The sequence below is a fragment of the Xenopus laevis genome, chromosome 5L, assembly GCF_017654675.1.
Source record: "Xenopus laevis strain J_2021 chromosome 5L, Xenopus_laevis_v10.1, whole genome shotgun sequence".
Classification (NCBI taxonomy): domain Eukaryota; kingdom Metazoa; phylum Chordata; class Amphibia; order Anura; family Pipidae; genus Xenopus; species Xenopus laevis.
In genome coordinates, this window is record NC_054379.1 from 103327455 (window position 1) to 103348972 (window position 21518).

Below are 21518 nucleotides of genomic sequence, written 5' to 3' on the forward strand. Positions count from 1 at the left end.
TTGATAAGTATCTTAGAGCTGAAGGCACACAGGGTGTGAGGTCAGAAGCAGATCGGCTCCTGTGTGTAGCTCCACTGACTTTTGCTTTCATGATTTTCAGGCCAATCTCCGCACTGTGTTTCTGCACTCAGTACAATGCTGTGTCTGTGGAACTGCAGATTTAAGATAAAAACTCTTTACAGTGTCCAGAGCACCCCATAACCATGTTTTAAAGGTTACTACAACTAATAGTGATTGCTGTGGGAATTAGAAACTGACCACAAAACCCTACCTTAGGGTTGGTATGGGCCACTGCACTAATAAAGGTGAAAGTTTTGATCCATACACATTTCCTTTGAGGATAAGGCAATCTCTATCTCACATTATATTGCAAGTGTTTGACGTTTATTCATTATTGAGAGAGGTAGAATTCTGCCCCTTGAGGCATCTGTCAAGAGCAGGCTTCAAAGTACTACCCCTTAGCATATCATCAATCAAGGAAAATAACTTTAATTTCCATCACACATGACTTTTAATGCTGTTTTTTTACTGCACTGTTTATTGTTTGTAATTTTAGGCAACCTACTTTCTGATACCTAATCTTCAAAAACGACTTCAAATACAGCCTGTCAACATAAGGAATTCCCAGCTTTTCTGTTCACATATTAAACATTTATTTCCTACATAAATAATCATTTAAGTGCTGGATGAATGCTTTCCATCAAAGTCAGACTGCAATGAATACAGGAGATTGTGCAGGGATTCAGGGTTTCTGAATAATATCCACAATAAACTTTAGAGCACTATTTCTTTATAAGCAGAAGGAGATGATTATTATGCTGAATTCCCATGTTTTGCGCTAAGTAGAAATTGCATTCATGCATCACACGGTTACATTGTTTGTAGCAAACAGCTGATTTGTAAAAGGCTGAAAATAGAAAGTGGTTATGTTCCATTGTGTTTGCCCAAGTCACTCAGCGCACAACTCTGGCCATGAATATCTCACTGTATATGCCATATGTCAGTAATGTCACTTGCCTTGGTCATCTGGTAACTTGCAGAGTGATCGTGTTACAGTCACACGTACCCTGTATGACTTGGCTTCCTCGGGACCTCAAAAATAGTTATTAAATAACACATGCAAATTCTTTCGTTTGCTTGAAAGGGAGAATTAAAAAAACGTCCAGAAATAACTGTAATTATCTGTTTTTCTTCTATTTTCAAATGTCTCTTTATAACATGTTTGAAGCCGTAATTGGCTCTTTCCCTTAAAGCAAACTAACATTACCATGTGACATAAGTCTCACTGTAAAATAAGCTCCTTCTGTAACTACCTTCAGCTTCCATGACATGGGTAGATTGTCCATCCTTAGCATTGATGCACAATGTCAAGCAATTATACAGTATACAGTAATTTGTCACTTTTACTTTTACTGAAAGTATTAATGGTCGAGGGGTAAGCCTAAGGGCGAGAAAAATGTAAAAATTGCATCTTGTTCATTACTCGTTTCAACTATGTAGAAGTACTGTACATGTTTGGGAACAAGTGTCTTTAATGAATAGTATCAATACATTAATAATTTTACAACCAATTGCCCTACTAAAAAAAAGTGTATGTTCTTTTTCCACCATCTAGTTGGTCTCTAACTACGGGCTGCAATTAAAATTTGCAATGTAATAGAGTAATAGGATCTGTTATCTAGAATACTTGGGGGTTTCAGGATAAGGAACCTTTATGAATCTTGGATTTCAATGCCTTCAGTCAGCTAAAAATCATTTAAACATTAAATAAACCCAGTATGAATGTTTCGCCTCCAATACTGGATTGTGAAGCTTAGATACGATCAAATAAAAGGTATTGTTACTATTATTACCAAGAAAAAGGATTTCATTCTTAAAAATTAGAATGATTTGCTTGAAATTTCCTACCTGTAATTTGGAGCTTTCTGGATAATGGACCTCTTACCTGTAGCAGTGTTTTGAAGATTAATTTGTGGAATTGTTTTTTCATTTATGACTTTTAGTACATTTCCCCATTAATTTCCCCCATTAAAAAGTAGGTAGAAATAGCAGGTGTCAGTAAAGCAGATCACAGTTTCACGGTGATTATTAAGCAATATTTGTGCTCATTGGGTCCCCTAAAAACACAATGGGCCACATTTATAAACACTGTGCAAATGTACATCTGGGTAGTAACCCATGGCAACCACTCATAATGTTGCTTCAAACTGCAGCTGGCTGAAAAAAGCCAATCACTGGTTGCTATGGGTTACTGCCCAGTGTTTATAAATGAGCCCATGGTACTTCCAAAATTGGTAGAAAATGGTAGCAAGTGCTTGATATAAACATCTCTTGCACTGAGGCCCAATAGCTGTGTTCCTATTAGCAATGTTAGGTGGTTACAGTCACAGTCATTGATCTTCAATCTCTATATACATAATGGCTCATTTAAGTTCTAGGGGTGAAATTTATATGCAATCTATTATATTTTTTATCTGCAGTGCAGTGTTATTTAGAAGAATCCCAGCATAATTGCAAGTGTCAATACAAATAGTTGTGTTTGAATTTTGTTTGCATCCGTTTGGGTGCAAATCATATTATTTAGAGAGCAGAGATGCTGCCTGCAATAGAAACACCATCAGCGTGCGACACATTAGCTGCACATCAGTTGTTAGTGTAAGTAAATGGGCCCCTGGAAGTAACACCTCTTTAAGGCATGTGTTAATTCTACATGTCCAAGAGCCAAGTGCCTTTATGAATAGAATTTGAACTTTCATTTGCATTAGTAAATAACCTGTATAGCACCACCTGAATCTGAAAAGGAATCATTTTCTCTGGGATGTCTGCATAAAGTATTGCACTAGATAAGTACCTAAGTGCCACATATACCAGTAATACTGGCACCTCACCACTTTATCACGTTTATATATGGTAACAAATCTGCATTGTTCGTGGAGCACTTCCAAGCACCTTGCAAGCCTACTACACAAACATTTCAAGTGGCCATTTCTTAATTGCTCTTTGCAGGGCTGAATTTAGCTCCGATGCCGCCCTAGGCATCAGAACTAAACATGCCCCTACGTCTTGCATGCTGACGTCACACAACATATTCAGAGGAAGTGACGTCAGCGGCCATGCGCGTGATGTAACTTCTGCATTCTTCCACGGCCCCTCTACCCCTCACCCTCTCAGCTCTGTCACTGGATTTCCTATGGAAATCCATGGCGAAGGGTGGGGAGGGTTTTATTTAATAATAAAAAAACTAAAAAATAGGCACCCTGAGGGCCGCCCCCAAAACTGTGCTGCCCTAGGCACAGGGCCTCTGGGACCTATATATAAATACGGCTTACAGCCCTGGCTCTTTGCATTCCAAGTTTCAGTCACACCATACAGAATACCACTTCTAATTACACATGATTGATTTACACTCAGAAAAAGAGACATCTGTTGGTCAAGCAGTGAGGGCACCCTAAGAGAAAGTCTCTCGGTTATTGGAATGAGAGAGATCTTTCCATTTAATCTGCAGAACAACATACGCCTGGCATGTCCATCCATTGCTAAACTATACCATCCACAATCCTCTGCTATTCAGTACCTGAAAAGAGAGGAACTATGGATCTATGACAGCTGATAGGCTGACAGTTAGTTATTTCTGGCTTACAGATGTGTTCTGTTTCTGTTTTTTTCAGTATATTAAAAAATAAATAAATAAAAAATGTATGAGTTTTATTATTATTTTACATCTTGTGCTATTTGCTACAGTGAGTTTTTTTCTAACTTGGATTAAGGTTAAAAATTGCTGTTTTTAATTAGGTTTATATTCAGTGGGTTCAGAATTAATGTCAGGAAGGGAAGCATAAAACAGGATTCAGGAGTGAGAAAGAGATGAGTTTTGTGCAACATCACTTTATGGGGCGTACAGTATTTATCAAAGAGTGAAATTAGAGATTACCACAGTCTACTAGTGTGAAATTCGGTTACTCAATTCATTTCATTCAATTAATTTATGGGATTTTTTAAAAGAGTATCAATGGGTGAAAGTTCACCCTTTGATCAATATGCCTTTAAACATGCTATAGAAATGATTGGAGAGTGGACGAATTTCTCATTAGCGGACTGTGGCGATCTCTTCACTCTTTGGTACATATGTCCCCTAAGTCTCACCGCCACCGTTTATCTACTTATAGATAATTATGAAATTAACTATATTCATAAAGAGCATTTTTTATATGGTATTCCATATTGGAAGGACTTAATTGAACCTGTTCTTTAAATAAAGAAATTCACCTCTGTGCTAATGTAACATAAAAATGTATATTTTCAAAGTGGTATTAGGTACACTAGGAACAGGGGTTATCCAATCAGTACATGGTAAAATGTCAACAAATGCGTTAAGATTTTTGGGGTCTCTTGCTCATATCAGGTAAATGTAACACTTGCAGAGGCAAATTCCATGAAGTGACAAGTCATGCATGATAGATCAGGGGGAAATCCCTAATCTGACCCTATAGTGTTCACTGGTTGATCACAAAGGCAAATTACATAACAAATTCTGAAGTTGTATCCAATAGTACAAAAACAGAATGACTAATTCCACTTAGTTAAGAATCTCATTTTCACATATGTACATGCATGATCTGCTAGGTCGCATGTGACATAATACATGCATCACATGGTTTTCAAGCATGCAAAATTTTACAGGCTGATGATGCCCAGAAAACATCCTTGTAGTTTTGCCCTTTATTTCCTGAACATGTTCATTTTATTTTTTAAAAAAGTAACTTTCTATTAAAACACATTGCCACGCAGTTCATAACCTGAAACCCTAATATACAGATATTTTTCAAAATGTATTATGTTATAATAATAAGAAAAGTTGTTACAAGTAAAACAGTAAGAAACACTTCAGTTGAATTAATGACTTGTGCTCCGCCTTTTCTGCACATATAAAAGCAAAGGGCATTAGAGATTTAGAATCCTGTCACATTTATATGAATAAACTTACCAGTGAGCAGAACTAATAGCTTCCAGGCAGAGGCAAGCAGGGTTTGTGTTAAGCAAGTAAGCAGGCTCAGGCTGATGAAAACAAAAATAATATCTATCGGTACAGGAATGCTTCTGCCCTTCCATCCCATTTATGGGAAGACATGATGCTATATATAGAAGCCATGGAGTGGTTGTCCTAAAAAATGTAGGTCACTCAGAAAACTCTTTTAACGTGTCTCCAATCTCAAAAATAATATGCATCTTTAGTGTTTTTGTAAACATTATATAAATGACATTATTTCAACAGATTACTCTATATTATATTTGCTGCTTCACTGGCAAGAATATATCATGCAGCTCAAGCACATTTTCCCAGATTATATTTATATTCCAAAATGAAAGAAGGAATTCCCAGTACTTTTGACGCCTAATCATGTTAGAATAATGATGTGGCCCCACTGGAACCTTATTCCGTGAATGAAATCTCTCTAAAGTATATTTCTCAGCTGCTGAAATTTCAATATGTGTTTCACAGTTTGCATTTGCATTAGGCAGGTTAAATATAAGCCCAGTCTTTCGAGCATGGCAGCATATGTCAGTTATTCCTACGAAGCTTGCTTTAAAATGTTAATAAGACTTCGTAAATCATTAGCTTATAAGCTGCCAAGTTTATTAAAGTTAGAGGCAGAACACATAAGATAAAGAAGTCACGAAACAGTGTAAATAGATCTACTTATATCCCTTATAAGAACATTTTAATTCTCAGTATATAATGTGGAAAGAGATGAGCCAAAGTAAATAATTGTAAATTCTAGTTTAAATGCTATTTCTAACTCGGTAATTCTTTAATATCCTTAAAAGAAAAGAACGACCTTGGAAATCTAAAATTGACTTGGGTCTGTCTGAGCTGTCACTGTACTCTCAGATTACAGGCAGCCATTCCAAGGAGGAGTAACTGAAGATGCCTTGAGGTCTGGCCATAATGTGTTTCAGCTCAGGGTTGTTTAAAGGGGTGGAGTATTCTAAATAGTTTTGAGGAATGTACAGTGTATGAGGCTATGTTTGTGATCCCTTGACCAGGCCAATATTTGCTTCACATTAGAGCCCAAACAAAACATGTAAGAGATGACGTCGAGTAGATTCCCCCCCCAGATGAGAAAGTAACTAAAGAGGACTCTGAGTACTTCTTAATTCATGTTGCCAAGGGACATTTGAGGAGTGATATCCAAGGTGCACATATAACAGTTTGTCCCAAACATAAACTGCAGAATGTTTCAGGTGATAAAAAGCAATGCTAGCACTGGTGGCTCCAAGCAGGATGGTGATGAGGAGTGTCTATTGGTGAGCCCCAGTAATAGTTACTGTATGTGCCCTGTGCACTCACCCTGCTTGACTGTATTACTGGTAAGATGTAAATTGTCTTACAATTTAGCCTTCCACAGGTATGGAGTTTTTATTTAGACTAGATTTCCATAAGGTATGAATGGGGAGTTTGTTTCTATGATGTTTGACCTGCCTTTTAATTCAAAGCTGCAATAGAAATGCGGGGATACTCCTAGGCTAATTTGTGTATTACACAAGTGTTTCTGATCTGGCACAGAAAAATGTAGGAAATACATGTGAAAGTGATCACAACCAGGCAAGCTTCATTTATATTTTTTTACTCACAGTGCAGTCATTAATTACAGAATTCCATCATACTATGATTGACTATAATATATAATAATATAATATTATTCAATTCACATGGAGCAAGTCAGTAATGCCTAAGGGGCCCCTAGAACTACTGCCACCTCCAGGCTGGCGCTAATTCAATGTGTTCAATGCGCTTCTACAAAATCTGCACAGGCTAGTAGGCACACTGGCACTGCCACAAGTTGTTAGGATCACACAAATTTGATTTCTTGCAGTCATAATGCATATTATTTTTAACACCTGGATGATTGCTTTGAATGTTCAAAAAATGTCTGGGTTAGCGTTATAATTATTATATAGTGAATAATCTAACCCGTATTGTAAAATATTAGGATATTATAGGTCACAAAAGATTAACATGACTATATAAAAGTACAAGGCTGAAGGCTGAATGCTTTTATACAGGTCATGGAACTTTAAGGTTATTTCTTATATCCTCATATATCAACAGGGTGTACTTTATTTATTAGAATACACCAATTTCAATTAATTCATGCAATTAAGGTGATATGATTAACTAAAAAGTTGGAGTGAGGCTCTATGTGAAGAATTATATATATATATATATATATATATATATATATATATATATATATATATATATATATATATATATGGAATTTGCTCAAACTGACTCCAGATAGCTGTTTAAACAGCTTTTGCTCTGCCCTTTATTATTAGTAGAGCAGGTTTCAAACAACAATATAACAGCACTAGAATTCAGCACTAATAGTGTCATCTCCTGATGGGCAGCATTCCTGGGGCACAATTACTTCTTAAGGTGGTAGTAACGGGCGCACATTTGTACTCTTTAGCTTTCTAGCACTTGCTCCCTGGGGGTAGAAAACAACCCCTCCTGTCTCTCACACCAGCCAGTTTACACACACTGAATAAAAACACTCAGAGAGCCTAAACGTGGCTGAAGCCAATCAGAAGGCCTGGCTTTAAAGCCCAAAGTGGATCTATGGAAGCCAAAACATCACTTTTAACAGCCTGAGGGATCATACAGTATATGGTATCATCCTGACTTTAGCATATGTAACAGACCGCTAATAGGATGTAAATTAGCTCTTTATTTATTGTATATTCATCGTTGTTAAAGAGTATATATTTTCTTGTGTATAAGTTGTTGTTTTCAATATAACACTTTGTTAGAACTGTCTTCATTACAAGTGTATTCAAGGTCTAAACTACTGCTTCAAACAAAAGGCTTGAATTATTATAGGCTGAGGTTAAACAGTAGGGTAATTAACTGATAATGGTAATATTGCTTCAATACTCAAATAGCTATACCTCCAAGCAATTTTAGCTTAATTTTACAACAAACTCAGTAGCTCAGTATCTCTCACATCACCATCCAAATTATTAGGTTGAAATATATTATATATTTTGCCTTCAACATGGTCACAAACAATTTATGTGTTGCTTATTTTAGACTCACAGGTATATAAATTGCTATAATTTCTTGGATATTTACAATATATCACAATCTAAATGGGTAACATTTGCATTGCATAGGAAAGACTGGTAAAGTTACAGGTATGGGACATGTAATCCAGAATGCTCAGGACCTGGGGTTTTCCAGAAAAGGAATCTTGCCATAATTTGCATGTCCATACTTTAAGTCTACTAAAAAATCATTTAAAAAATTTAACAAATAGGATTGTTATGCCTCCAATAAAGATTAATTAGTTGGGATCAAGTACAAGGTACAGTTCGATTACTACAGAGAAAAGTAAAAATGTTTTTAAATTTATTATTTGTCTATGGGAGATGTCCTTTTCGTTAATTCAGAGCTTTCTGGATAATGGGTTTTCAGATAACAGATCACAAACCTGTTGTTCTTAAAGTTGCAGTAACAGAAACTCACTGCTTTAGGCCTCTGCTCTCTCTGCTCTTAATTATACTTAAAGGAGGTGACCTGCTCTTTGTAACTCCATGAAGTCTTCTTCCTCCTCTCTTCCACGCTCCTTCTTAAGCTTTAGTTTCTCCTTACACTTCACAGGGATTCTTAACAGTAAAGAATGGATGAAGAATAATATGTAGTAGCATCATTTATATGAATGACACTCTAAAAACAGACATTGTAACTTAACGAACCCCTAATTAGGTTACATATGGAAGTAGACATCAGAACAAGGACACATTCCTTGTCTTTCAATAGGTTAGTATTTATAACATACTCTACTAGTCAGGAGTGGCATTTACATAAAGGTCAAAATGTTATCATTCAGAAAGCACAGGGGGGGTAAACAGTGTTAGAACCAAAAGAAATGGCTGCTTAAATGGAGTATGCTAATTGCAAAACTGCCTTTAAAATGTTTTGCTTCCATTTTTGCCCCTATTTGCTGCCAAAAAGATTAAAAATCAGTGTTGTAATATACAGGGAAAACCTCTGCAGATTGTTTCTCAATTTTTTTTTGTGTTTGTTTATTTCCATTGTCAGTGTATATAGAACAATTTTTACTTTCCCACAATACTATGTATAAGGTGAATTACTGTCCCATGGAAGTTAGCAAGCACGCAATGTATATATTTATTTTATTTTACTAACGAGAACAACATGCAGGCCCTGTTTTTATAAGAAATGCATTTAAAAGAAATACATAGGCACAGGACCTAAGAGGAAAAGTCTGCCCTGTCTGTCCATATTTGTATTTTCTTTAAATTCTTTTTTTTTTTATAGTTTATTATGTTCTATGAAAGGTAAAAGTTCTACGTTTTCCACCTTGAGTCTGTTTTGTTTTTACTTGAGCACTATAAAAAGCTGTGACACACATACACACTGAAGTCTGTCCTTTTGACCATAACCCATTTGGATGGCCTGTTGTTGAACGGTATGTCTTGGCTCTCTGCAAATAAGAATTTGTAACATACTGTTCTATCCAGTAGCAACAAGACTGATTTTCAGTAGGGTAATGCAATGGTCATCCTCTCCCATTTTTCACTATTGCTCAAATGACCATTAACGTAGAGTTTTATTTATACAAATTGACCGGATAACTTTTCATTTAGAAAACTGTCCCTGGCAAGCAGTATCCAAGTACAGGCCCTTACCCAATTTCCATAACGTTGACAGGACACAGTATGATATGCCAGATACTCATCTAAAGTATCCGGTTTACAAAAGGAAATGTATTTACAAACAGACAGCATGTGTGCTTTTATTTCAGTTAACAAAATAAGAATGTTTTGATTCAACGTATGTTTTCTTTCCACCTACTGTAATTACTGTAAGAATAGATATAGAATAGATATTCTGCTGACTACAAAGCAGGCTATAGATTTATTTTTCTGTTATGAAAGATAGGTGTGTTTTTAGATTAAACTAGATGTCAGGCTACTACCACACTTTGGATTGCCTATCCCCCAAGCCTTTGATTTTAAGGAGCCTATTTATGCCTAAGAGGCCTAATTACATGCTTGAATATTAAAGCAAAACAAGGCTGATTTATGCATTGACTGGAAGACTCTAAAATAGCCAACAATTTAGCGTCTCTTAGGACACATTGCAATGCACAGATATCACCCATCACCATATGAATCGAGATGATCTGGGGATTTGCCTAAAAAAATGAATGCAGCACCTGCACTCAGACATTCAGTCATATCTGTATTGTTTGGTACAGCCATTTATTCTTTCCCCATGCCACAGCTTGAAATGAATGGTTGCACTTGTTAAAAAAAATAATGTCATAATTGTGCTATAACAAATTTAAATTAACACTCGCGTTGAGGGTCTGTTCAACAGAAAAATGTAACCTATTCCACACACGACTAGGAGGACACCTTTATTATCTGTATCCAGGTTAATATTCACCAGTTACAGGTGAATCTGACCCATCTTGACAAAAATTCACTAAATAGCAAAAAAATTGCCAAGCGCATTAAAGTCAATCAATGAAATATTTTTCTCATCCCTTATATTCACTTTAGCCTCTTTCCATCCCAGAGTATTTATTGAAGAGCTGCTCTTTAATACCTTCAGCATGGATAACTGATGGACAAGAGCTCATTTCCACTTGCATACCTTATTAGCTCAATTTTCTAAATAACCTGTCGGCGTCGGACTGTGGGGCCCAGGGCCCTCCAGCCGCAAAGTCCTCTCTGCATTCACCCCCGGGAGCATGCGTGCAAATGCATAACTCTTTCCAGCAGGTTTGCGCAATGGGAGGTAAGGAGAGGGAGTTCAGGGAGCAGGTCTGGGCCAGTGGGGCCCAAAATAGCCGACTCCTACCTGTTTTTTTCCTGGTATCCCGCCAGCCCAGTCCGATCCTGTATACTGTATAAATATACAGTGCTTATATACAGTGCCCCCAATGTGAAAGGATTCTGCAGAAGTGGTTATTCAGAACAGACAAGTCTGTCGCAGATTCAGAGCAAAATCTTATGCAATGTTGTAAATCTACCAAAAAAATGATCACTGTGACACACTGCTCTGCATATAGGAAGCACAATGCTAAGTACAACATCTTTGCACATTATCGCCTCACCCAAATTAAGCATGCATGTAAAATACACAATTAAAAACAAATGTATGAGGCTTGTAAAAGTGAAAAACGGTGATAATATGTAAAATAAGTAGGAGGTTACACAGCTAATTGCAGCACTTAGTGTATCTATGAAAAAAGTCAATAATGTTGATGGGGTTTGTTCTTAATTTCAAAGTACCATGGGAATACTGATTACAATTTAATTTGCTACATATTAAATAAGCAACATAATATGAAAAGCTAAATGCACAGCAAAAACACTACAACCATATATTTAAAAAAAATAATAAACAAAAACGAAGCAAATAAGGAGTTGTTATTGATTTAGAAAAAAGAGTATATACAGTATATGTGTTTTGTACAAACAGATGTCCTAATTTTTCATTCACTAGTGTATTCCACTTTTTTTTGTGAAAGGAACAATAATTTCTGAGTGTTTCGTTATCAGGAAACCCATTATCCAGAAATCCATTACATAACAGCCATCTCCCATAGACTCAATGTTTTATTTTTTTTTTCTCTATTATAATTAAACAGTAGCTTCTACTTAATTCCAATTAATATATAATTAATATTCTGCACAATATGTTGGTGCTGTAAGAATACATGTTAATAATAATATTATTAATTCATTTGATTAATTTTGTAATGTTATGTTGGCACTCTAAAAACACATAATAATAATAATAATAATATTAATTAATTTGATTCATGTTGTAATGTTGAGTGCTATGAGGGCACATTTAATATTATACAAATTACCTTTTAAAAGTCTCCAGTTTTCAAGCAAGATCAAGTAATTGCCCTGAATGTCCTTAACATTTTTTTTAAAGATGTCTAAAAATATATAAAGTCCAGTGGCCATTTTCAAAGCAATGCTAGCCACCCAACATAAAGCTCTCTCTTGCAAATGAAAAACGTCAAATATTTCGAGTGTGACATGGCTGTCACCAGATTTAGAACATAAATATGTTAGCTAATTATGTCACACTTTTACATGCATCGCACCATGTTTATTTTCTTTGTTGAGGTCACGGAAAGTATGCAGCCTCAAGGACAAATAAACTTTTCAAAACCAAATGGAATTGCATAGGCTCCTTCATATTCAGAAGATGCATCAGGCTCATTACTTTCACAAAAGTTTGTAAAGGCATGTGGAAATAACGTTTGGTTTGCTCTGCCTTATGAAAGTAGAAATAAAAAAGAACTTTAAAATTTAAAGTGACAAGATGGACATGATAACAATGTGACATTTGACATGCCCTTTCTGGACTAATCTGACCCAATGTGAAGGTACATTTTAAGACTGGGGAAAATTATACTTTTGACTGTCCTTGCTCTAGAATTCCATCAGAGGTTTAGTAGGCGGATATTTATTTAAAACCAGACCAGCCAAGAATACACTTCATTGTTTGACAGAGATTTTTTCTCACCTTTTTACCAGCTATATTAAGTCACAAACAGAAACAAACACAAACATGCCTTAATTTCTGCTACAGAAATACTATTTTCATTTTCTTTTGATTAAATTCTTTAGATTATAATAAAACGTTTTTTCCATTTTCCATAAACATCCTTTCCAATACAGCTCACTAGACATCAATGCCCTTCCACAGATTTAAATGGTTTCTTTAAATACGTTTACTTAGAGAAGCTTACTCTCATCTACCATAGCATTCCTTCAGTGTGTACCATATACCATGACTACATGCTTAGGGGCAGATTTATCAAGGGTTGAATTTAGAGTTCATGGGAGTTTATAAAAACTCTCATAAACTCCCATAAACTCGATTTTTGAGTTAAAAATTACCAATTTAAATTTTTTTTTAAAAAAATAGCATTGGATTTGAATCAAATTTCTCTGAACAAAACTCAATTTTCAGGATGCCACCAAACAACTCCCAACTGATTCCAGGGTGTCCCCCATAGGCTAAAACAGAAATTCGGCAGGTTTAAAGTGGCAAAAAGTCAAATTCGAATTCTTAAAGGGCCAGTACATGATACATTTCGAAATTCGAATTAGATTTTTTTTTTTTTTTTTAAAAAAACTCGTATCGAATTTTAACTATTTCCTAGTCAAATTACACTAAAATAAACTTGAAAATTAGAATTTTTTTAATTGATAAATCTGACCCTTAGGGGCCCATTTACTTAGCTCGAGTGAAGGAATAGAATAAAAAAAACTTTGAATTTTGAATGTTTTTTTTGGCTACTTCGACCTTCGACTACGACTTCGACTTTGAATCAAACGATTCGAACTAAAAATCGTTCGACTATTCGACCATTCGATAGTCGCCACCTAAAACCTACCGAAGTCAATGTTAGCCTTAGGGGAAGGTCCCCATAGGCTTTGCAATCTTTTTAGGGTCGAAGAAAAATCGTTCAATGGATCGTTCGATCAAACGAATTGCGGTAAATCCTTCGATATTTAACTTCGACAGTCCAATATCAAGGGTTAGACCTTAAAGGAAAGACCTTAAAGGTTGGAATTGTTTTCGCTGGAGAAAAGGTATTTGCGAGGGGACATGATTACATTTAATAATGTTTACTTTACTTTAATATGTCCTTCCTTGATGCACCATTGCATGATATGTTATGCTTCTTGCTGCAGTAATCATACTTACCATAGAAAGGGCATTGCCTAAGGGATGAAAACATAATTTTGCCTCTTTATTAGTCCCTGATAAGGCCTCACCTTGAGTATGTAGTGCAGTTTTGGCCTCCAGTCCTTGAGAAGGAAATAAATGAGCTGGAGTGAGTGCATGGACGTGCAACTTAACTGGTAAAAGAAATGGAAGGATTAAACCATGAGGGAAGAATGTCAAAACTGGGGATGTTTTCTCTAGAGAAAGACATTTACAAGGGAACATGATTACTGTTTACAAGTACATTTGAGGGCATTTTAACCAAATAACAGAGAATCTTTTTTTCCATAAAAAAGGATCAATGCACCAGGTGCCACCACTTTAGACTAGAGGAACAGAACTTTCATTTGAAGCAGCGTAAGTGGTTATTTACCATGAGGACAGTGAGGCTGTGGAAAACTCTTCCAGATGATGTTGTGATGACAGATTCTATTAATGCCATCGAGATTGGCTTGGAAAATTTCTTGAACAAGCATAATATCCAATTATATTGTGAGATTAAAATCTACAGTTAGTATAGGTATTGCTATATATAGTTTATATAGTATATAAACCTGTGTATATATTATATACTGTATATATATTATTAACATGTATTTATATAGCGCCAACATATTGCGTAGCACTGTGTGTGTATATATATATATATATATATATATATAATATATATATATATATATATATATATATATATATATATATATATGAAGACAAATGACCAGCAACACCGAGATGTTTCGTGAATAATCAAAGTGTATTAGAAAATCACATGCTTACATGTGATTTTCTAATACACTTAGATTATTCACGAAACATCTCGGTGTTGCTGGTCATTTGTCTTCATAGCTGATTTCCTTACCTTGCACCCGAGTTGAAACATAAAGAGCTGAGTGCTGCCCATATGGACTTTTATATATATATATATATATATATATATATATATATATATATATATATATATATATATATATATATATATATACAGGTATTGGACCTATTATTTCTTGCCAAGGGAGTTATAAATATGGACAGTCTTGGCTCACAAATGATAAACATAGAATGGAACATAGTGCTGAAAGGCCGACAATGGACAATCTTTTTTCCTAGCAAAAAAAACAACTCTTCTAGGGGAGCTGTGGGAGTTCTTATAGGATATCTACTGTGGCATCTCTGATCATCTATTTTTGATATACACAACCTAAGCCTTGAAGACAAATCTACTAACCAGTGAAAATTCAGCTTTGCAGCCATCGCAGTACTCCGCCAGACAAAACTTTGCTCAGACAATGCTAATTTAGTAAAATACGAAGTAGTGCTAGCGTTCAATTCTGCCTAGCGCAACTTCAGTAGAGGTCTTGCGCTCAGGCTAACTTGCATATGGTGGGAAATTTAAAGTTGAATGGACTTCTTTATGTTACATATTGCATCTAACACATTACATTTACATTGATAACTACACATGCCAAGGGAACCCTAATAAAGTCAATTGAGGTGCTATAATGTCCTACGCAAAAGCCCAGTGTAAAATAATGTTCCCATATGTTATAAAATGTATGGGGGACACGGTTACACAAAAAAACTTTTAAAAAACTTTTGCAGCCTATCACCCTAAGGACGCCAGCATTTTTTGGACACAAAATATATGATGTAAGTAACTGAAGATTGAGTTCTATGCACTCCATTGCATTTTGCCTGGTCTGAGCTGGCGAAGGCAAGGTAACGTTCAGTAAAATCCGCATTTTGGTGAATTTGCAGAGTAACGTCCATTCACCAGAGCGAAAAGTCGCCTGGCGTTAGAGTGCGAATTACAGCAAGCATCTATCTCCTTCACTAGCGAAGTGATGCCTGCGCCCGTTAGTAAATTGGCAAAGTCCCTGAAAGCGGTAACGCTGGTGAATCGTAGCCAGAGTTAGTCACTTTGCCCTTTAGTAAATCTGCCCCCTGGCCTAGTGGGAAAACATACATTTGCATCTGTACCAAAATATAGGGCCCATTTACAACCACAAGTGCAGTAGGCATAGTGCAATTCCAGCATCATAGCGGTTAAAAGCAGCAATGTGTTTTTGAGGAATATGTTTGTCAAAATGGGGACTGTGTCATTTTTAGCACTTTGTGTTATTATAACTCTTCACTGGAGCATATCTGCTGCACTTATTGATACAGCCCACAGAGGTAGGCTTGGAATTACTACCATTGCAGGTGTTGGTAGCCCCAGTGTTCTCTTGCAAATATACATGCAATTTAAAACAGAAGGACACACTGATCACAAGTGCAACTCTAGGGATATGCAAGGACCATCTTTGGATGCTAGTTCATTTAATGAATAGTGTCAATGCATACAACAAGTTGCACTTATTTTTGCATAACCACACTTGCAGCTGCTTTAGGAAATTAGCCCATTTGTTTTAGCAAAGCTTTATATATGAGGAAAAGTTTGAGACACAGCTGTCTCCAGGCCTGGGGCTGTAGATATCTCCATCTGAAAGTTTACTTGTGCCCTAGCTGTGGTCTAGTTGGACCTATAAGTGGCTCCGGAGCATACAGTATATACATGTATTTAACATGTCACCATCTGGTTCTGTTGTGATGATAAGAATTGAGCATTACCTAATTAATGATCAAGTTGCCAAAGTCTTCTTCCCTGCAAGCTACAAGGCATTACAGAAAGCAAAAAGGTAAATAATATAGCACACAAATGCTTAAAGCTTGCCTTGAGGACTGCCCATGTGAAACCAGAAAAGAACCGCTGCAAACTGTGATGGTGATGCCACATTCAGTTTATGCTGGTGCTGGTAGTGCATAGAAATAGGCATCCAATTCACTGTTTTACAGTGCTTTCTGCATATATTTTTTATTAACAAATATCTGGAGTGTTTTCAGATCTGGAAATCTGATGCTAATAACTCTGTCCATCTACTTCAGATGAGCTGTATAGAAAGCAAGGTAAATCCATGTCATTACACCATATTAAAAATGTAATTTGCGGACCACATTTTAATCATGAATGGTTTACTTCCTTGTGAAACAATAGAAACTTCTAACTAAACGTGTATTGACTTTTAGAACTATAATAAATATCACAAGAATTGTGATGACTAAACTCCATTCCTTACCATTATTACTGTGATTAATAATTTAAAAACTCATTTGCTCCCTTCTCTCTCACAAGGCACAAGCATCCAGAAATCTACAGATATAAAATTGACTTAGTGGCGTATTGACTGGCAAACTGGAAAATGGAAAAAGCTGCTCGAGCTAATCTGTAAATCTCAAAAATATTCCTAGCAGTTGCAGTTTTCCACTTCCAGCCCAGTGTTATATAATGCACTAAAATATTTGTGGCTAGCAGCCAAGGTTGTATGTATCTTTTAGTATGGCGATGTAGTAGAGCATGTCTTTGTGATACTCGAAAAGTGAACAGGTTGTAAACAAAGTACCGCATTTTAAACCATTTGCAGAATTACATAATTTATTTAGTTGCAGTGAGGAAGCTTTCATGAGGGAGCCAATAATGTCATGGCATGATGCTTAAAGTGTAATACACAAGAGACTAGCATTCAGCCCGTAACAGTTGTTTTAAGAAGATTGAAATTAAGTTAGGGTTGCCTGTGTTATTTATTTAAAACACTGGACAATGGACAATGTTCAGTGAAGAGCAACAAAGAAGCAATCATGCATGTTGAAGTGCATAAAAGCGACACATGGCATTAGAGGCAATGCAGAAGAGACTAAGGCCAGACTACTGTGAGCAAATGGGCTAATGTGGGGTTGCAAATGAAGGAGCATTCAGAAGAGTGGAAACAAATCAAAGAGACAGCATTTTTCATAGATATTATCATTTGATGTGGCAGAGAGGTTAGAGAGTGAGAGAGTAGAAAGCACAATTTCAGTTGGGTACATATCAGTGATCCCCAACCAGTGATTTGTGAACAACATGTTGCTCACCAACCCATTGAATGTTGCTGCCAGTGGCCTCAAAACAGCTGCTTATTTTTGAATTCTTGACTTGGAGGCAAGTTTGGTTACATAAAAAACAGGTGTACCGAACTTCCTGTTTGTTGCCACAGAGGCTACCAAATAGCCAACCACAGCCCATATTTTTCACACACCCCCCCCATTTTCATTCTTGTGATACTCCCGACATTTTTTACATTTTTACACCATGTGGCTCATGGGTAAAAAAAATACCTCAGATTTAGGTCATATTCCAAGCATCCAGGATGAGCAAGACAAAGAGGAACAAGGAAAAGGGCAAATTGATCCCACCTGAAGTAGCTGACAATGGAAGGTGGTAAATAGCCCACAATGTCCTATCAGTGCCAACTGACAAAGAGCCAATTAGTATCACATTAGTACAAATGGACATCGCTACAATGTGTCACTTGCCACCAGTCCCTATTATTTTGTCTTTAATTGTTTCTCTGTTGATCTTTACTCAATCTTTCACACACCCTTAGCCACTTTTCCTCTTTCCTTTTTACTTTCATATTCTAGTCTCTCTACTGTCTTAATTGTTCGCTAGAAAAGTTGTTCATATCTTGTTTGTAATGGATCCTGTTGTACACAGCGGAGTATAAAAAGACATAAGTTGAATTTAAATAAGTATTGCGTTTAATGATTTGTTCTGAGACTTTACAGTATATTTTTGTGTTTAATGTCTCGGGTTCTGATTGGGTTGCTTGTTCTCTCCTCCCTTCTTCTAATTCCCTGGCAGAATCTACTTCCTTCAATCCCTATGACATCTTTTCCCATTATAGATCACTGCCTAGAACATCTGAACATAAGCACACTGGGACATATTAGATTGCCTGATATTTGGATAGTTAAATATAGAGCGTATTGAGTTGTGCATCGTACTTTTTCTTTCTTGTATCAAGTTAAAGAAACTTGTTTATCAAATGTCTTACTGTGGATACAGGGAATTTCTAATTCAGTAAACAGTGTTGCCTTGGACACATTATGGCCAGGTCTTGCCAGGCTGCTTCTGATTTGTCATTACTCTCTTTCAGTTTGATTGGACTGTCAGTTACTCTGAAAAACGCCCTGTTCTAAATATTGAATTTGGACGTTAATGTATTATGGCATTAGAAATGTGTTCCTTTTTTATTCAGAATATTCTTAGCTGTATCATATGTCAGATAAATTGTAGTGTGGTGCTCTCTGTTCTACAACAAATGTTCATAACACAGTGAATAACACAACTACTTGAGTTGGGGCCAATGAGATATCTTTTTGCCTTACAGTGCCTAGACCCCAGCATACATCAACTACTTGTGCTACGGTGCTTACATTTTCATTGAAACTCATCTCATTTGTTTGCAGATCATATGTTAATGATCTTCTCTACCACACCTATGTAACACTCTTAATAATTTTGGAACACTTTATGGGCTGAAGATGAACTCAGCAAAATCTGAAGCCCTACCTTTTGGAATAACCCAAGCACATAAAAAATTAATTCAGCTTAATTTTGATTTACAGTGGAAAATATTTACCTTATCTAGGGGTGAACGTAACATCATTAGATGGGCTATGTACAGTAAATTATCCTCAGCTTTGGAAAGGACTTAATGTTTTACTAAAGTACAGATTTTGTGGTTTGGCACAATAAATGTGACAAAATGTTTTTGCGGCCCAAAATGTTATATTATTTTCAAGTGCTCCCAATAGAGGTTCCACTACAAGCCTTTACCTCTATGTCGAGAAAAATAACATTAAATGCGGTAATAAGAGAGCACAGAAAACGTTTGCTGCTTCTGAAAATATATAACTTACTTTATTATTATCAGGCAGCCCAAATTATGCCCATTTTTCATTTTTATCGCCCTAAACTGTTAGTTCCTGCAATACTACCCTGGCTCCACAAGCATGAAAGACAGCTACACTTACCCTTTAGTAAAAATGACACTAGCCATCTGGGATCAAGTTAATATAAAAGACTGCCTTGGCATGAACTCATTGTCCAACAATTCCTATTTGCGGGAACCTCAATTTCATCCAAGGACTACATGCATGGGATTTCCAATGGTGGCATAGTCATAATATAAAATATGTAGATCATTTTCCGGGGCTAGAAGGCATGGGAATCCATAACTGCACAATATAATTCCTCAAAACAGAATACTTCTGCTATTGGCAGATCCATCATTACCTTAGATTATTATTGAAACGACGTAATATCACACAACTGCTTGGGAATTCTTGTGCCTCAAATTTCCATATAGCTCAGAGGTAGTGATGGGCGAATTTGGGGCATTTCGCTTCGCCAAAAAATTCACGAAAACGGCAAAAAAATTCGCCCATCACTACTCAGAGGTAATCTATAAAGAAATATTAATTTCAGCAACTTCCTCCCTACCAACTTAGACTAGGCAATGAGAAATGGAATTAAAAGCAACAATAGACAATTATCATGGTCATAGATTTGGGAAAGTACAGCTAAGAGTTTTATTGCCATCTCAACACAAACTTTACATTACGTAGTTTGTACATGGTATATGGTCTCTGCTAAATTGCATAAATATTATTCCAATTACAGCCTGCTTTGTTTCAGGAATTGTGGAGAGAATGGTGCAATGCTACATATCTGGTGGCAACACAGAGAAGCTATAAGATTTTGGTTTTGAATATTTACTTTAATACATGCAATTATGGAGGTTAAACTTCGAAAACACCCTTAGTCAACAAACCGATTCCAGTATCAAATAAATATCAGTGAAAGCTGATACAGTTTACATTTATAGAAGCAAAGAGAACCATAGCTGCTTCTTTATGTTTAAGCAACCATATGTTTGCTTCCTTTAATTACTAATTATCAAAATGAACTGGATTATGGTAAATGATTTGAGTATAACCGCAGATACTTATAATACCTATACCAAAATCTGGGCCCCTTTGTTTAGCATTTGCTAGGCCACAACAGAATTAGTGTGTAGAAAGTAAACAGAATTCCCATAAAAAGCAGGTGTGCAGTGGAACTTCTATACTGGAAAATTCGACTAGAACGGTTGTTTGGCTAAACTAAACTAAACATGGAACCTGAAAATACCCATATTCTTTCATGGAGATTGCACAAAATCAGGATAAATCAAGAAGACAGATAAGATTTAATTTGAAATCTTTATTGTTCAACCTTTCATCTTTGTTATATTTTAACTATTAATGTATTATAAAATATTTTGTTATACCATAACTGTCTATAACATAAGTGCTCCCCTCTGCGTAGGAGAGCATTAAAATGCTGTTTGTTAAACTCTAAAAAATCTGCTTAAGTGTACGGATAATCAATAAAAACATTTTGGAATTAAAATCATCTCATGTCCCAGCGTCCTTCAGGTTGCTTTCCATTCATTTTTAATCAAAAAGATCCAAGATAGGACTGGGGCTATGTTTAAAATGACTTGAGCAAATAATCCAATCGCTCTATGTATGACCAGCTCTAAAATTGGAAATGTGATAAACTAGATCTAAAATAACAGAATATTCTAGTTTTCCTGCTGATAGCACATGAGGCCATATATATGAGGGGTCATTAACAAGCGTGGTGCTCATAACAACTGTGTATGCACCAAAAAGTTCAGTGAATTGCCAAAGGGAAGGAAGAGGATCTGAAGAAGACCGAAGATCCAGAAGATGTTGCCCATGATCAGAGTACGCTGTGATACTCTGTATAAACAAGTGACCATGTTGTTCAGGGACACTTTTTGGAATAATGAGCTAT

The 21518-nt window shown here is 36.0% G+C and overlaps 1 protein-coding gene across 4 annotated transcripts in view; it reads right to left on the minus strand.

The window, feature by feature from the left end:
* myom2.L (myomesin 2 L homeolog) overlaps window positions 1-5087 on the minus strand; it is a 135707-nt gene extending 130620 nt beyond the window's left edge. For all 4 annotated transcript variants that reach the window (XM_041563196.1, XM_018263530.2, XM_018263529.2 and 1 more), the window contains exon 1: window positions 4985-5087. The gene's annotated coding sequence lies outside the window, so the exon portion shown is untranslated. The remainder of the gene's footprint in view (window positions 1-4984) is intronic.
* Between the last annotated feature and the right edge of the window lie 16431 nt (window positions 5088-21518).